General features: G+C 41.3%; 1 long non-coding RNA gene across 3 annotated transcripts in view; it reads left to right on the top strand.

Annotated features, from left to right (window-relative positions):
* LOC141583651 (uncharacterized) overlaps positions 1-14811 on the top strand; it is a 415823-nt gene that overhangs the window by 157718 nt on the left and 243294 nt on the right. The gene's annotated exons all lie outside the window — the stretch shown is intronic.

The raw sequence follows: 14811 nt of genomic DNA, 5'->3' as shown, positions 1-14811 counted from the left end.
ACTCAGAACTTGGCACACAAAATGGGGTTGTAGCGAGTGGGCTGGGGTCTTGGTGGTCTGTGATCTGGTGATGGAGAGCAAGAGCGGGCAGAGCTGCTGTGTGAAGTCTGGAGTTTACCTAAGCTATTTGATCATTGGTGACCTCACCTGGACCAATGGGGCAAAAGAGCTCCTACATCTGATTACTGATGAGGAGCTTGAGGATGCAGCTGGAGATGCTGTTTCTGGGAAGCTTGGCTTTAAGGCCCACACTTTGAAGTCGTGACCTAGGTAGACCTGGCCCTTGACTCACGTGTGAGAGGAAGACAGCTGGAGTAGAATCTCTGAGCTTCCTGCCTCCCATCCCCACTCTCTTCTGATAACCTGGAAAGCCTATCCTGGATCATGGCTGGACTAGGCCATCCTAAGTTGAGCTCCCAAGGGCTGGAGCTGTATTCCGTTGAGTCTGCAGGAGGACAAGAAAGAGACTGCAGTTAATCATTGGGATGCCAAATCCTGACGTGAATTTCAAAGAGCTAGAAACAAGAAGCAAAGCCAATGGGGTCTGAATAAGGGTAGACAATACTGTCACATATGGATGTGAAATAAGAGGTAAAGAGAATTGTACTGAATAGTGAAAGCCTCAAGCTCAGTTCTGTGCTTGCTTGTGGGTGTGCTTGGGTAACCAGCTCTTGGCTCTGGGTTATTTGGGTGGGCATGTCTGAAGTTCAAGGTCAAGGCAATCCCTGATGTTGGGCTGAAAGCCCCCTTCTGCTTCTGTAGGTCCCCATTAGTATGACCCACCTGGTAGAAAGCTTTGGCTGTCTATGGGGGAAAAAATTGAGATGTGTCCAGTAAAGTTAGTCCCAGGTGGCCCAACATCCATGAAGTCACTCCTGTCCTGTCAAGTGTCCACACCCAGGGCTGGTCCAAAGAGGAATGAGGAGCGCTAAGCTACCTGGGCTCCCGGATGGGTGGTTGGCTGGCATGAATGTGGGATCCATGAAGGCTCCATGCTTTCACTCTGGGAACTGGCAGCTATTTGAATCAAGGTGTGGTCAGCAGCAAGACGAGAGTGGGTGGAAGCGGCCAGGAAAGGGTGGCAACTGGGATTGTGAGGGGCAGAAAGGTGCAAGAGGGCCTGGTTGAATTCACCTGTACCTGCCATTTAATTTTTCCTCAATTTACTTCTGCATGTTTCTGCTCCTACGATTAAAGGCTCCAATTAGGGCCCTTGACAGATTTACATGCCTTTGCTTTATTCAGCAAAGATGTAACTTTCGGTGCCAGTCTCTGCCACCATCTTGATTAATGGTTGACATAACACCGATGATGTTAGAGACAGATACCCAGGGTTACCTCTGATACTTACTTTTGTTTCTTCATTGTCTTCCCTCACCGAAATGTGACTGATGTTGTGACATTTTTTACCACTGCATAACACAGTGCCCGATACATAATTGATTTTCAATAATATAGCTGTTGGAGGAATGGTTTGATGCCTTGTGTACTAGTATGTTCAGAACAGGAGCTACTTTGGTGCCATTTGAGTGAGTGGAACTCTCCTCTGACAAAAGGCAGCTTATGATATGGTCATGTAAGGTGCTTTATGGTATTTAACTTCAGGGGTACACATACAGATTTGTTACATAGTACACTTGTGTCATGGGGGGTTTGTTGTACAGATTATTTTATTACCTACGTATTAAGCCTGGCAACCCTAGTTATTTCACCTGATCCCCTCCCTCCTCCCACCCTCCACTCTCTAGTAGGTCCCGCTGTGTCTTGTTTCCTTTATGTGTCTGTGTGTTCTCATCATTTAGCTGCCACTTATAAGTGAGAATATACAGTGTTTGGTTTTCTGTTCCTGTGTTAGTGTCCTAAAGATGGTGGCCTCTAGCTCCACCCATGTTCCTGCAGAGGTCATGATCTTGTGCCTTATTTATGGTATTCCATGGTATATGTGTACTATATTTTCTTTATCCAGTCTACCTTTGATGGGCATTTAGATTCATTCCATGTCTTTGCTATTGCGAATAGTGCTGCAGTGAACATATGCATGCATTAATGGTTAGGTATTTATTAATAATCAGTATTTGTAATGACCCTCTGCTGATGACCTGTTTTCATGGATGAAAACAGCTCAGATTATCTCTTCAGAGTGGTGGGCAGGGGTTGCAGGCTTCCTGACTTTCTGCCTAGTTTCCATATGATCCAGCAATTCTACTTCTAGTGTATACCCAAGAGAATTTGAAACATGTACCCCCAAAACTTACACCTGAATGTCCATAGCACCATTATTCATAATAGCCAAAGAGTGGACACAACCAGAATGTCCGTCAACTGGGGAATGGATAAGCAAAAGGTGGTATATTCATACAGTGGAATATTATTCATAAAAAAAGGAAATGTCACTAGGTAGATATACCTTAGAACATGATGCCAGGTGAAAGAAGCAGATGCAACAGGCCACATACTGTATGATTTTTATTTAAATGAAATTTCCAGATCAGGCAAATCTGTAGAGATAGAAAGTAGATCAGCAGTTTTCAGGAAATGGGGGAAAGGGAGGATAGGTTATGACTGCTTATGGATCTGAAATTTCTTTTTTGGGGTGATGAAAATATTCTTGAAATGATGATAATGGTCCCACAATTTCATGGACATACTAAAAGCTACCAACTCCTACCTTTGAAAAGGATGAATTTCATTCCATGTGAATCATATCTCAGTATAAACAAAAATTGTTAAGTTGCTACCGTGTAAAGACTCCAAACAAGGAAGGGATCAGATCCAGTGTGCATGGCATCAATGAACAGCAAGAGTTACCTAGATTCAGCAAGAGTAGCAGAGGCTTCGAGAAAAGTTTAGATTAAAGCAGGTGGTAGCCCCTCTCTTCCTTGTCATGACCAAAGACCTCTCAGTGGCGCCAGGCTAGAACTGGAAAGAAGCTGGATCAATGTCCAGGCCAGCCACCCCCACAGTAGCTGTGATGTCCTCCTCCTCCACCCCAGTTGGGAGTTTGCTTCCTTCTCCTTTTGGCCAGCATGTGTCTACCACCATGTCAGTCAATGGCAGACTTCATTTAGGCTTCAGATGTTCAGTGGCTCTGAATCACAAAGTACAACAAACCTCGTAAGAAACAGAAAAATAGTGCACGCATAAATGTTTTCTTGCTGTCTGGGGCAGTCTTACTGTCATTATATCTTATTTCTTCAACGAATTCTCCAAACACCAAATAACTTGTTCCTTGAATTGTATCTATGTTGACTAGTAGACACAATAGGTATGTAACTAAAGATTAAACACAAATTTGGATTTTAGGGTTCAAAAAAGGAATTAGATATGATCGATGCTCTCAATAAGCTTTGGGTTAGTTAGAGAGTTGACTCATAGACTCATGACTGCACAAGGCAGTATGTCACACACGGTGCTAAACGGTAATAGTTAATGCCACTCAGTGACGCTACGGCAGCTAAGGGACAGGAACCTTTTAATCGAACTGCAGTGATAACAAAAGTTTGTCTGTGGAAGAGCTATTATTTGAGATGAATTTGATTCAGATAACCAGAAAGAATAGGAGAAGAAACTCCAGGGCAAACAAATACTAGGCATAAAGGTACAGAGGCCAGAATGCTCTAGCATATCCTGGGAAGTGTGAATTGACTAGCTTGCCAAGGAAGATGTGCTTTGGGAAGCAGAGAGATACAGATTCAGAAAGAAATGAAAAAGAAATTTTTTGTTTTTGAGACAGGAACAGTGTGAGGCATATATTGTTACTTCTTTTGTAGGGTGGGGCTAGATTGGAAGAGCTTTTGGAGATTCACCCATTTTGTCTGCCATTCTTTCTTACTGCATGAAGGAAAAACGGGTCTAAGGCTTCCAGAACCTCAGAGTTGACTATTTTTAACCATAGAAGACTTCTCTGCATGTACGGGGAAGAGAAAACATCAGGCTGCACAAATAGAGCTTTATCTAATGCTCATGATGATGTATGTTGAGAACTTTCTCTGGAAATGTCCTGGATGGAGGTGGTAGAGGAGCTCGGTGTTTATTCTATTATGCAGTTACCCTCACATGGGATGCTCTTGATTTCCAGCTTTGTCCACAATGATGCCATGCATAAATGTTGGCATGGACATACAGAATGGGTTTTCAGCACTGCCGGCTTAGGATTGGCTGCCAGTCAAATTCACAATCCAACTCGTGCATGAACAGCTTTACACGTCTCAGACAGAACGGCTTTGTACCTACTGCATCACCTTGAAAGAGAAATGCACCATTTGTGGTCTTTCTTGACTTAAATGCTTGGCTGTTGAGGGCCGTTTTTATTGGAGTCAGGTAGCATGTGGCTATGGCCAGTAGAAGAACTCTGCTTTTCCATTCTGATTGATGAAGGATGCCATGGAACACCATGGAATTGGGTATGACCTCTTTAAGTGCATGGCTATGTGATTATTTCCTTCAACTTACAGGCCTTTTGTTTATTAAAAAAAACTCCCCTATCTCTTAAAACAGGAAAATTCTTAATTGATAAAATTGCCCTTGGAAAACTAGTGCTTTCTGCCAAGGATAAGGAAATGGGCTATTTTCTCCTAGTTTATGTCTTTGATTGCTCTATGATGGCAGTGATGGACAGAAAACCACGAGTTATTTTCTCCACAAGGAAAGTTCTCTGTGAGGCATAGCAATCCTTGGGTGGGGTTTCCAGACAGACTACCTGGGTTTCCATCAAAGCAAAACTCAGGGATGCAGGGAGGGCAGTCTTTTTACCCTGCACATGCCACAAATATTTCCCTACCTGTATACGTGATTTTTTTTCTGATGAAAATACCCTCTTTCAGCCACATTTGATCCTTCTTTCATGCTCCAAATTCCGTATTATCCCTGTATGAAGCAAGCACTGGTTATTTCAGCCCACGAGAATGACCTTCCCACTGGGCTCCTATGCCCTTACACCCACCCACTCCTCAAAATGGTTTTATTCCTTTTGGATTATCTCCTTGACCCGGTAGCAGACCTCTTAGGCACAGTGTTATTGACAGATGGAATCGACAACAATTGAGAAGGAAGGTGAAAATTTGTAGCTTTGTAAGAGCACAGGAATAGCATTTACATACTTGTTTTATTCCTAGGAAGAAACCTAAGTAGAGAAGGCTTTGCAAACACTGTAAGCATTAGGTGAACATCATCAAATGGTTTTTAGAAGAGGGTGGCCTACAGCACCGTGTTCTGGCTTTGGAAGTGGGTAATTTACCTTTCCCAAACATCTCCCTTAGAAAAACCAAACATGCAGTGGCTGGAGCCACAGTTGACTGAGGTTGAGTTTCTGTGGGATTGACTGGTGAGGAGCTGGAGCCAGGCTTGCACACGGTGGGTCTTAGAACCGGGCCAGAGCCAGGGTGGGAGTGGAGGAGGTTGCTTTCATGTAAGTTTCTTTGCCTGTAAGTCTGGAATTCGGCAAATCTTCATAGCCAGGTTTGAGAAGACTTTTTACTTTAAGTCCTGTCAAAGAATAATGAAACTGAGGTTAGAGTCAACTTATTGATGAACTCTAATGTAAGTTGCAGAGGCACAGATAGTGTGTATCTCTGTCCTTCCCACCATCCCTATAATGTCCCTCTAGTCATACATGTACAAGGGAACCCACTTAAAGAGGGAAAACACCTTGAAATGCACATCTATTCAAGCTTAACATACTCCTCTCTTCCTCTTTTATCTCTCATGTACATAGTCTAACTTGGTTTGCCTATTTTTTTTCTTTAAGCCCCAAATCCAGGGCTACCATGGCATCATAGGGTATCACTTCCTTCAGAAACTCAAAAATCACCTTATTAAAGGGGTCTTCATGGTTATAAAAAATTGCATTACCTACTTTCCACCCTATACCTCAATTATTCCCTCCCCCACTTACCATGCTTTAATTCTTTTACAAATATCTTACGCTGCCTGCCATATCATATATTTATTGTCTGCTTCCCACCCCGCCCTGGAATGTAACCACTATAAAAACGGGCCTTTGTTCTGTTTGCTGATGTATTTTTAGTGTCTACAATAGGGTCATAAACTGAATGTGACTGTATTTAATTGATATTTCAAAAATTAAATACCAGAACTTAGGGAGTTCCTTTTTTTTTCTTACTGTATTTGGGCTCGGGGTACATGTGCATGTCCTGCATCCTGCAGGATTGTTGCATAGGTACATACATGCCATGGTGGTTTGCTGTCTCCATCCCCCTTTCCCCCAGTTGCCTACATCAGGCATTTCTCCCCATCCTCCCTGCCCCTCTCGGTGTCCCTCCTCCCTTCCCCTCCACCCCCAGCACCTAGCCCTGTGAGTGTTGTTCCCTTTCCTGTGCCCAAGTATTCTCATTGTTCATCACCCAACTATGAGTGAAAACATGTAGTGTTTGGTTTTCTATTCTTGTGTCAGTTTGCTGAGAATGATGGTTTCCAGGTTCATCCATGTCCCTACAAAGGACACAAACTCATTGTTTTTGTGGGTCCATAGTATTCCATGGTTCTATATGTGCCACATACTTTTTGTATAGTCTGTCATTGATGGGCATTTAGGTTGGTTGCAGGTCTTTGCTATCAAACAGTGCCACAATGAACATGTGTACATGTGTCTCTATGATAGAATGATTTATAATTCTTTATATACCCAGTAATGGGATTGCTGGGTCAAATGGAACTTACATTTCTAGATTCCTGAGGAATTGCCACACTGTCTTCCATAATGGTTGAAGTAATTGACACTCACGCTAACAGTGTAGAGGGCTCCTTTTTCTCCACATCCTCTCCAGCATCTGTTGTCTCCAGATTTTTTAATGATTGCCATTCTAACTGGCATAAGATGGTATCTCAATGTGGTTTTGATTTGCATTTCTCTAATGACCAATGATGATGAGCATTTTTTTGTATGTTTTTTGGCTGCATATTTTTCTTCTTTTGAAAAGTGTCTGTTCATATCCTTTGCCTACTTTTGAATGAGTTTGTTTTTTTCTTGTAAATCTGCTTTAGTTCTTTGTAGATTCTGGATATTAGCCCCTTGTCTGATAGGTAGATTGCAAAATTTTTTTCACATTCTGTTGGTTGCTGGTTTACTCTAATGATTGTTTCTTTTGCTATGTGTAAACTCTTAATTTTAATTCGATCCCATTTGTCTATTTTGGCTTTTGTTGCCATTGCTTTTGGTGTGTTAGTCATGAAGTCCTTGCCTGTGCCTATGTCCTGAATGGTGTTTCCTAGGTTTTCTTCTAGGGTTTTGATGGTGTTACTTCTTACATTTAAATCTTTCATCCATCTGGAGTTAATTTTTTGTATAAAGTGTAAGGAAGGGGTCCAGTTTCAGCTTCCTGCATATGTCTAGCCAGTTTTCCCAACAACATTTATTAAGCAGGGAATCCTTTCCCTATGTCTTGTTTTTGTCCAGTTTGTCAAAGATCAGATAGTTGTAGATATGTCGCATCACTTCCGAGGCCTCTGTTCTGTTCCATTGGTCTATATCTCTGTTTTTGTACAAGTACCATGCTGTTTTGATTACTGTAGCCTTGTAGTATAGTTTGAAGTCAGTAGCATGATGCCTCTAGCTTTGTTCTTTTTGCTTAGGATTGTCTTGGCTATGCAGGCTCTCTTTTGGTTCCATATAAACTTTAATGTGTTTTTTTCCAGTTCTGTGAAGAAGGTCAATGGTAGCTTCATGGGGATAGTATTGAATCTATAAATTACTTTGGGCAGTATGGCCATTTTCACAATATTGATTCTTCCTAGCCATGAGCATGGAATGTTTTTCCATCTGTTTGTGTCTTCTCTTATTTACTTGATCAGTAGTTAGTAGTTTTCCTTGAAGAGACTTTTTACCTCCTTTGTTAGTTGTATTCGTAGATATTTGATTCTCTCTCTCTCGGTAGCAACTGTAAATGAGAGTTTGCTCATGATTTCACTCTGTGTTTTTTATTGGTGTACAGGAATGCTTGTGATTTCTGCACATGGATTTTGTATCCTGAGACTTTGCCAGTTCCTTATCAGCTTAAGAAGTTTTTGGGCTGAGACAATGGAGTCTTGTAAATGTACAATCATGTCGTTTGCAAATAGGGACAATTTGACTTCTTTTCCTAATTGAATGCCCTTTATTTCTTTTTCTTGCCTAGTTGCTCTGGCTAGAACTTTAATACTATATTGAATAGGAGTGGTAAGAGACAGCATCCTTGTCTAGTGCCAGTTTTTAATGGGAATGCTTCTAGTTTTTGTCCATTCAGAATGATATTGCCTGTGGATTTCTCATAAATAGCTTTTATTGTTTTGAGATCTGTTCTGTCAATACCTAGTTTATTGAGAGTTTTTAGCATAAAGCGCTGTTGAATTTTGTCAAAGGTCTTGTCTGCATCTATTGAGATAATCATGTGGTTTTTGTCTTTGGTTCTATTTATGTGGTGAATTACATTTATAGACTTGTGTATGTTGAACCAGTCTTGCATCTCCAGGATGAAGCCTACTTGATCATGGTGAATAAGCTATTTGATGTGCTGTTGGATTCAGTTTGCCAGTATTTTATTGCAGATTTTTGCATCAATGTTCATCATGGATATTGGCCTGTAGCTTTCTTTTTTAGTTGTGTCTCTGCCAGATTTTGGTATCAGGATAATGTTGGTCCTATAGAAAGAGTTGGGGAGGATTCCCTCGTTTTGTATTGTTTGGAATAGTTTCAACAGGAATGGTACCAGCTCCTCTTTGTATGTCTGGTATAATTTGGCTGTGAACTCATCTGGACCTGGCCTTTTTTTTTTTTTTTTTGTTAGTAGGCTATTAATTACTGCCTTGACTTCAGACCTTGTTATTGGTCTAGTCAGGGTTTCAATTTCTTCCTGGTTTAGGCTTGGGAGGGTGCAAGTGTCCAGGAATTTATCCATTTCTTCCCGGTTTACGGGTTTATGTGCATAGAGTTGTTTATAGTAATTTCTGATGGTGGTTTGTATTTCTGTGGAATTGGTGGTGCTATCCCTTTTATTGTTTTTTATTGCTTCTACTTGATTCTTCTCTCTTTTCTTTTTTATAATCTGGCTAGTGGTCTGTCTATTTTGTTGAACTTTTCCAAACACCAGCTGCTGGATTTATTGATTTTTTTTTGAAGCATTTTTTGTGTCTCTATCTCCTTCCATTCTGCTCTGATCTTAGTTATTTCTTGTCTTCTGCTAGCTTTTGTGTATTTTTGATCTTGCTCCTCTAGCTCTTTCAATTTTGATGATCAGGTGTTGATTGTAGATCTTTCCTTGTTTCTGATGTGTGCATTTATTGCTATAAATTTCCCTCTAGACACTGCTTTAAATGTGTCCCATAGGATCTGGTACATTGTGTCTTCATTCTGATAGGTTTCAAAGAACATTTTTCTTTCTGCTTTCATTTCATTGTTTATCCATTCATCATTCAGGAGCAGGTTGTTCAGTTTCCATGTGATTGTGTGGTTGTGAGTGTTTTTCTTAATCCTGAGTTCTAATTTGATTGCATTTTGGTCTGAGAGACTGTTAGTTCTTCTGCATTTGCTGAGGAGTGATTTACTTCCAATTATGTGGTCAGTTTTGGAGTAAGTGCAATGTGGTGCTGAGAAGAATATGTATTCTGTGGATTTGGGGTAGAGTTTCCTGTAAATGTCTATTAGATCTGCTTGGTCCAAATCTGCCTTCAAGTCCTGAATATTCTTGTTGACTTTCTGTCTCATTGATCTGTCCATTTGTCAGTGGAGTATTAAAGTCTCCCATGATTACTGTGTGGGAGTCTAAGTCTCTTTGTAGATCATTAAGAACTTGCTTTATGTATCTAGGTGCTCCTGCAGTGGGTGCATATATATTTAGGATAGCTCTTCTTGTTGCATTGATCTTTTTACCATTATGTAATGCCTTTCTTTGTCTGTTTTGATCTTTGTTGGTTTAAAGTCTGTTTTATCAGAGACTAGGATTGCAACTCCTGCTATTTTTTGCTTTCCATTTGCTTGGTAAATCTTATTCCGTCTCTTTATTTTGAGTCTGTGTGAGTCTTTGGATGTGAGATGGATCTCCTGAATACAGCACACTGATGGGTCTTGACTTTATATTCAGTTTGCCAGTCTGTGTCTTTTGATTGGGGCGTTTAGGCCATTTACATTCAATGTTAATATTATTATGTTTGAATCTGATCCTGCCATTTTTTACTGGCTCATTGTTTTGCCAATTAGTTGATGTGTTTTTTTTCATTGTGTCATTGTTCTTTATCATTTGATATATTTTTGCAGTGGCTGTTACTGGTTATTCCTTTCCCTGTTTAGTACTTCCTTCAGTAGCTCTTGCAAGGTGGATTTGGTAGCGATGAAATCTCTCAGCAATTGTATGCCCATAAAGGATTTTACTTCTCCTTCACTTAAGAAGTTTTGTTTGGCTGGATATGAAATTCTGGGTTGAAAGTTCTTTTCTTTAATGACATTAAATATTGGCCCCCACTCCCTTCTAGCTTGTAGGGTTTCTGTTGAGAGATCTGCTGTGAGTCTGATGGTCTTTCCTTTGTGGGTAACCCAACTTTTCTCTCTGGCTGCCCTTAGGATATTTTTCTTCATTTCAACCCTGGTGAATCTGACAATTATGTGCCTTGGGGTTGTTCTTCATGAGGAATGTCTTTGTGGTGTTCTCTGTATTTCCTGGATTTGAATGTTGGCCTTCCTCATTAGATTGGGAAAGTTCTCTTTGACAACATCTTGAAGAGTGTTTTCCAACTTGGATTGATTCTCCCTGTTGATTCTCCCTGTCACATTCAGGTACACTGATCAAGCATAGATTAGGTCTTTTCACATAATCCCATAGTTCTTGGAGGCTTTGTACATTTTTTTTCTCACTTTTTTCTCTAATCTTTTCTTCTTGTATTTTATTTCATTGATTCGATCTTCTGTCTCTGATATCCTTTCTTCTGCCTGATCAATTCGGCTGATGAAACTTGCGTATGCCTTGCGAAGTTCTCATGCTGTGTTTTTCAGCTGCATCAAGTCGTTGATGTTCTTCACCAAGCTGGTTATTCTAGTTAGCATTTCGTCTAACCTTTTTTCAATGTTCTTAGTTTCTTTGCATTGGGATAGAACATGGTCTTTCAACTCAGAGAAGTTTGTTATTACCCACCTTCTGAAGCCAACTTCTGTCAATTTGTCAAATTCATTCTCTTTTTTTTTGTTCCCTTGATGGTGAGGAGTTGTGATCCCTGGGGGGAGAAGAGGTGTTGTCTTCTTTGATGGTTTCTTCCTTTCTGTGCTGTTTTTTTCCCCATATTCATGGATTTATCTCTCTTTGATCTTTGAAGTTGGTGATTTCAGGAGGAGTCTCTGACTGGATGTTTTTGTCTGAGGTTGGAGCTGTATCTTTGTTGGCCTCTAGAGGGCGTTGCTGGGCTCTCTCGGGTTCAGTCAGGTTGTTGGGTGGGTGGTCCTTCCCTGGAGCTTGTTTGCAGGTGAGATTGGCCCCACCTTACAAAGGCGTCTCTCCTAGAGCTCGATCTTCCCAGTTGGGGTCAAACTGGTGTATTTGCTGCCAAGCTCTCTAGTGAGGGCTTCAGTTTGAGTTCTGTGGAGGTGGGGCCTGCCAGGCCTTATGGTCTGTTTCCCTGCTTTCAACTCTGCCTCCCTCGTGGGATGGTCCTCCCGCTGGCCTTCGTCCAAACTTCCGGCCAGGTCCATGTGACAACTTGCCGCACCCAGCAGAGCCACTGCTCAGATTTGCGTCAACAACCCACGGCGCCCCGCAGTCTGGCAGGGCTCTAGTTGACCGTGGGTTGTAGGAAGGATGAGGTAAGCACAGGGTCAGAATTGGAGCACCGAGGGGGTGAAGTCCCCGCCACCGCCAGCCGGCTGCATGTTTCAGGTGGGGATTTGCCTCCCCCCCAACCCTGTCTTTATTTGGTCCCCTGGGTGACTCTCACCCTGTGGCTTCTTCCCTGGGATGTTTTCAGTGCCCTATCAGTCCCACTGAAATGAACTGGGCACCTAGTTTGGGATTGTGAAGTCCCTTGTGCTCTGCGTCTCATTCCCTGAGAGCTGCATTCCGGTGCTGCCTTCTCACAGTCATCTTGGTGCCCTCCCTCTCCTTTTTTCTTCTAAGCCCTGTAGTTCTCACTGTTTTACAGCTCTTTGGTGCTGCATTAGTCAGAGTTCTTCAAAGAAACAGAACAGCAGGAGGGGTGTGTGTGTGTGTGTGTGTGTGTGTGTGTGTGTGTATCTTAATACACGTATATATCTTACATATATATGTATCTAAGATACATATTTTTTATGACATGCACATGTTATATGTGTATCTTATATACATATATAAAACATGTATATAAGACATACATAAGATATTTACATTCTATGTCTCTCTCTCTCTTGAGAAATAAATATAGATACATGAAAAGAAGTTGATTATAGAAATTGACTCACCCAATTATGGAAGTCAAGAAGTCCTACGATGTGCCACCTTCAACCTAGAAAAGCAGAGGAGCTTACTGTGTAATTCCGAGTCGGAGACTGAGGCCTGAGGTTAGAGGGGAGAGAGGAGAGGAGATAGCAGGGTGGTGGCCACTGGTGTAGGTCCCAGAGTGAGTCTGAAGACCTGAGAACCAGGTCTGAGGGCAGGAAAAAATGGATGTTCTAGATCAAGAAGACAGAGAGTGAGTAAATTTACCTTCCTCTGCGTTTTTGTTCTCTTTGGTCTCCCAACAGATTGGATGACTCCTGCCTACACTGGTAAGGGGGAATCCTTTCCATTCAATCTACAGATTCGTATGGTAATCTCTTCCAGAAACATTCTCATAGACACACCCAGAAATAATGTTTTGCCAGCTATCTGGGCTAAGTCAAGTTGCACATAAACTTAACCATCACAGGCATCTTAAAATAGAACTTTTTGGTACTAAATCAAATTTTTCTGGTTATTTGCAATGGAAATTTGATATGATACAAATTATTTAATTTTATCTGAAGGCAAAAGTTTCTCTGCTTCTCCCTGTCCTCACCCATGGCCAGTTCCATAGGTTAGATCCAGTCTTGTTGATTTTTTTTTCCAGTCTCAGTGGATCACAGAGGATCATGGCAGCCTTCCCTGAGGTTTGATCTGCTGCTCTGATGCTCCCAGAGCCTGGAAGTAACACATTTTGCTCATGTCTTTGCCCATTCCCCATGGCCGGTTTAGCTCACTGGCTAAAGGTTCCTAACTTTTTATCTCTCTTAAGGGACACCTGATTTGAATGTTATGATGTAATGCGGTGTTGTATAAATTGTAGGACTGTTTATGCATTCCTCTTCAATAATAAAAGGAGGATATTGCTTATCACTTAGATTCTAACATATGAACTAACCTGTTGCATGGGCACGATATGGAAGTGATTGGTAACTTCATGATTTAGATGGTAGTTGAAGCAAAGTACCGTAGTACAACTTTCTTACTCATTACGTATAGATATGCTACAAAACCGTGTTTATGTTAGATAATGGAGTTAACTTAAAAAAAGATTCTAACAAGCTATGGTGATGGACTGAAATTGCAGAATGAAATAGAATAGGGATATATATATATATATATATATATATATATGTATATATAAAACCCTATATTTAGAAAAAAAAACTTGGCTGTGAACAAGATAGAAAAATATAGGTTAAGAGCAGACTTTGAGATTTATTTACCACAAAACATAAATAAACTCTCAGTATGATGAGGCTGCTAACAATAACATCATAACATTTTAGGCTCTTCTAACACTGGTGTGGTATCTGGGTTAGTTCTACTTATCTTGGTCATACCACATCTAAATCACTCCAGTTTGGGCTTTACTTTTTAAAAAGAATATAGATAAATAAGAACTCATAAGTACAGTGAAGAACTTTGATGGAAATGTTAGGCTGGAGAAGAAACTTACTGTTCAGTGGTTGAATTTAAATGTTGGGTGCTTGGCCATGTAGATGACTTCATGCATGTCTGGAAGACAAATGACCCAAGTTACACTCCCATACGACTGTGGGCATTTTATTTATTAGAGCTGCTGAGTGAGGTGGCTGCTCTGTTGAGATGGAGAACTCTCTGTTCTTGCTGGTGTTCAGAGGATGGTTGTCTCCCTCTTAGCAATATAGTAAAAAAAAAAAAAAAAAAAAAAGGTGGAAAGTTGGAGGAGATGATCACCAGCATTGTGTCAACATTAAGATGCTCAGTTTCAGAGTAATTTTTCAGCTTCATAACAATGTTTAGAGAGCCCTAAAACAGGAAGAAACAGAATAGTAAGATCATTTTCAGCCCTGTGGAACCTGCAATCCCTAAGGAGGCTGACTGGATCAGAGGGAAGAGGGAAGACCAGCAGTTCTAATTCTTTTTTTTTTTTTTTTTTTTGAGACAGAGTTTCGCTCTTGTTACCCAGGCTGGAGTGCAATGGCATGATCTCGGCTCACCGCAACCTCCGCCTCCTCGATTCAGGCAATTCTCCTGCCTCAGCCTCCTGAGTAGCTGGGATTACAGGCACACGCCACCATGCCCGGCTAATTTTTTGTATTTTTTTTTTAAGTAGAGACAGGGTTTCACCATGTTGACCAGGATGGTCTCAATCTCTTGACCTCGTGATCCACCTGCCTTGGCCTCCCAAAGTGCTAGGATTACAGGCTTGAGCCACCGCGCCCGGCCGGTTCTAATTCTTTCTTTTTAAAAAAGTAACAGCGTCCCCCCTCTTGCCTTTAGAAAATGAAATGGAACGTAGAACTGGACTGGGAAAATGAATAAAGAGCTAATTTTAGTGGACAGGACCAGGGGCAGCGGCTGACCTGGAGCCCCACCTGCTCAGCTTTTCCCTCACCCA

The sequence above is a fragment of the Saimiri boliviensis genome, chromosome 2 (assembly GCF_048565385.1).
Source record: "Saimiri boliviensis isolate mSaiBol1 chromosome 2, mSaiBol1.pri, whole genome shotgun sequence".
In the NCBI taxonomy this organism is placed as follows: Eukaryota; Metazoa; Chordata; class Mammalia; order Primates; family Cebidae; genus Saimiri; species Saimiri boliviensis.
The sequence above is the reverse complement of the archived record's forward strand: the minus strand, read 5'-3'. Positions and strand labels throughout refer to the sequence as shown.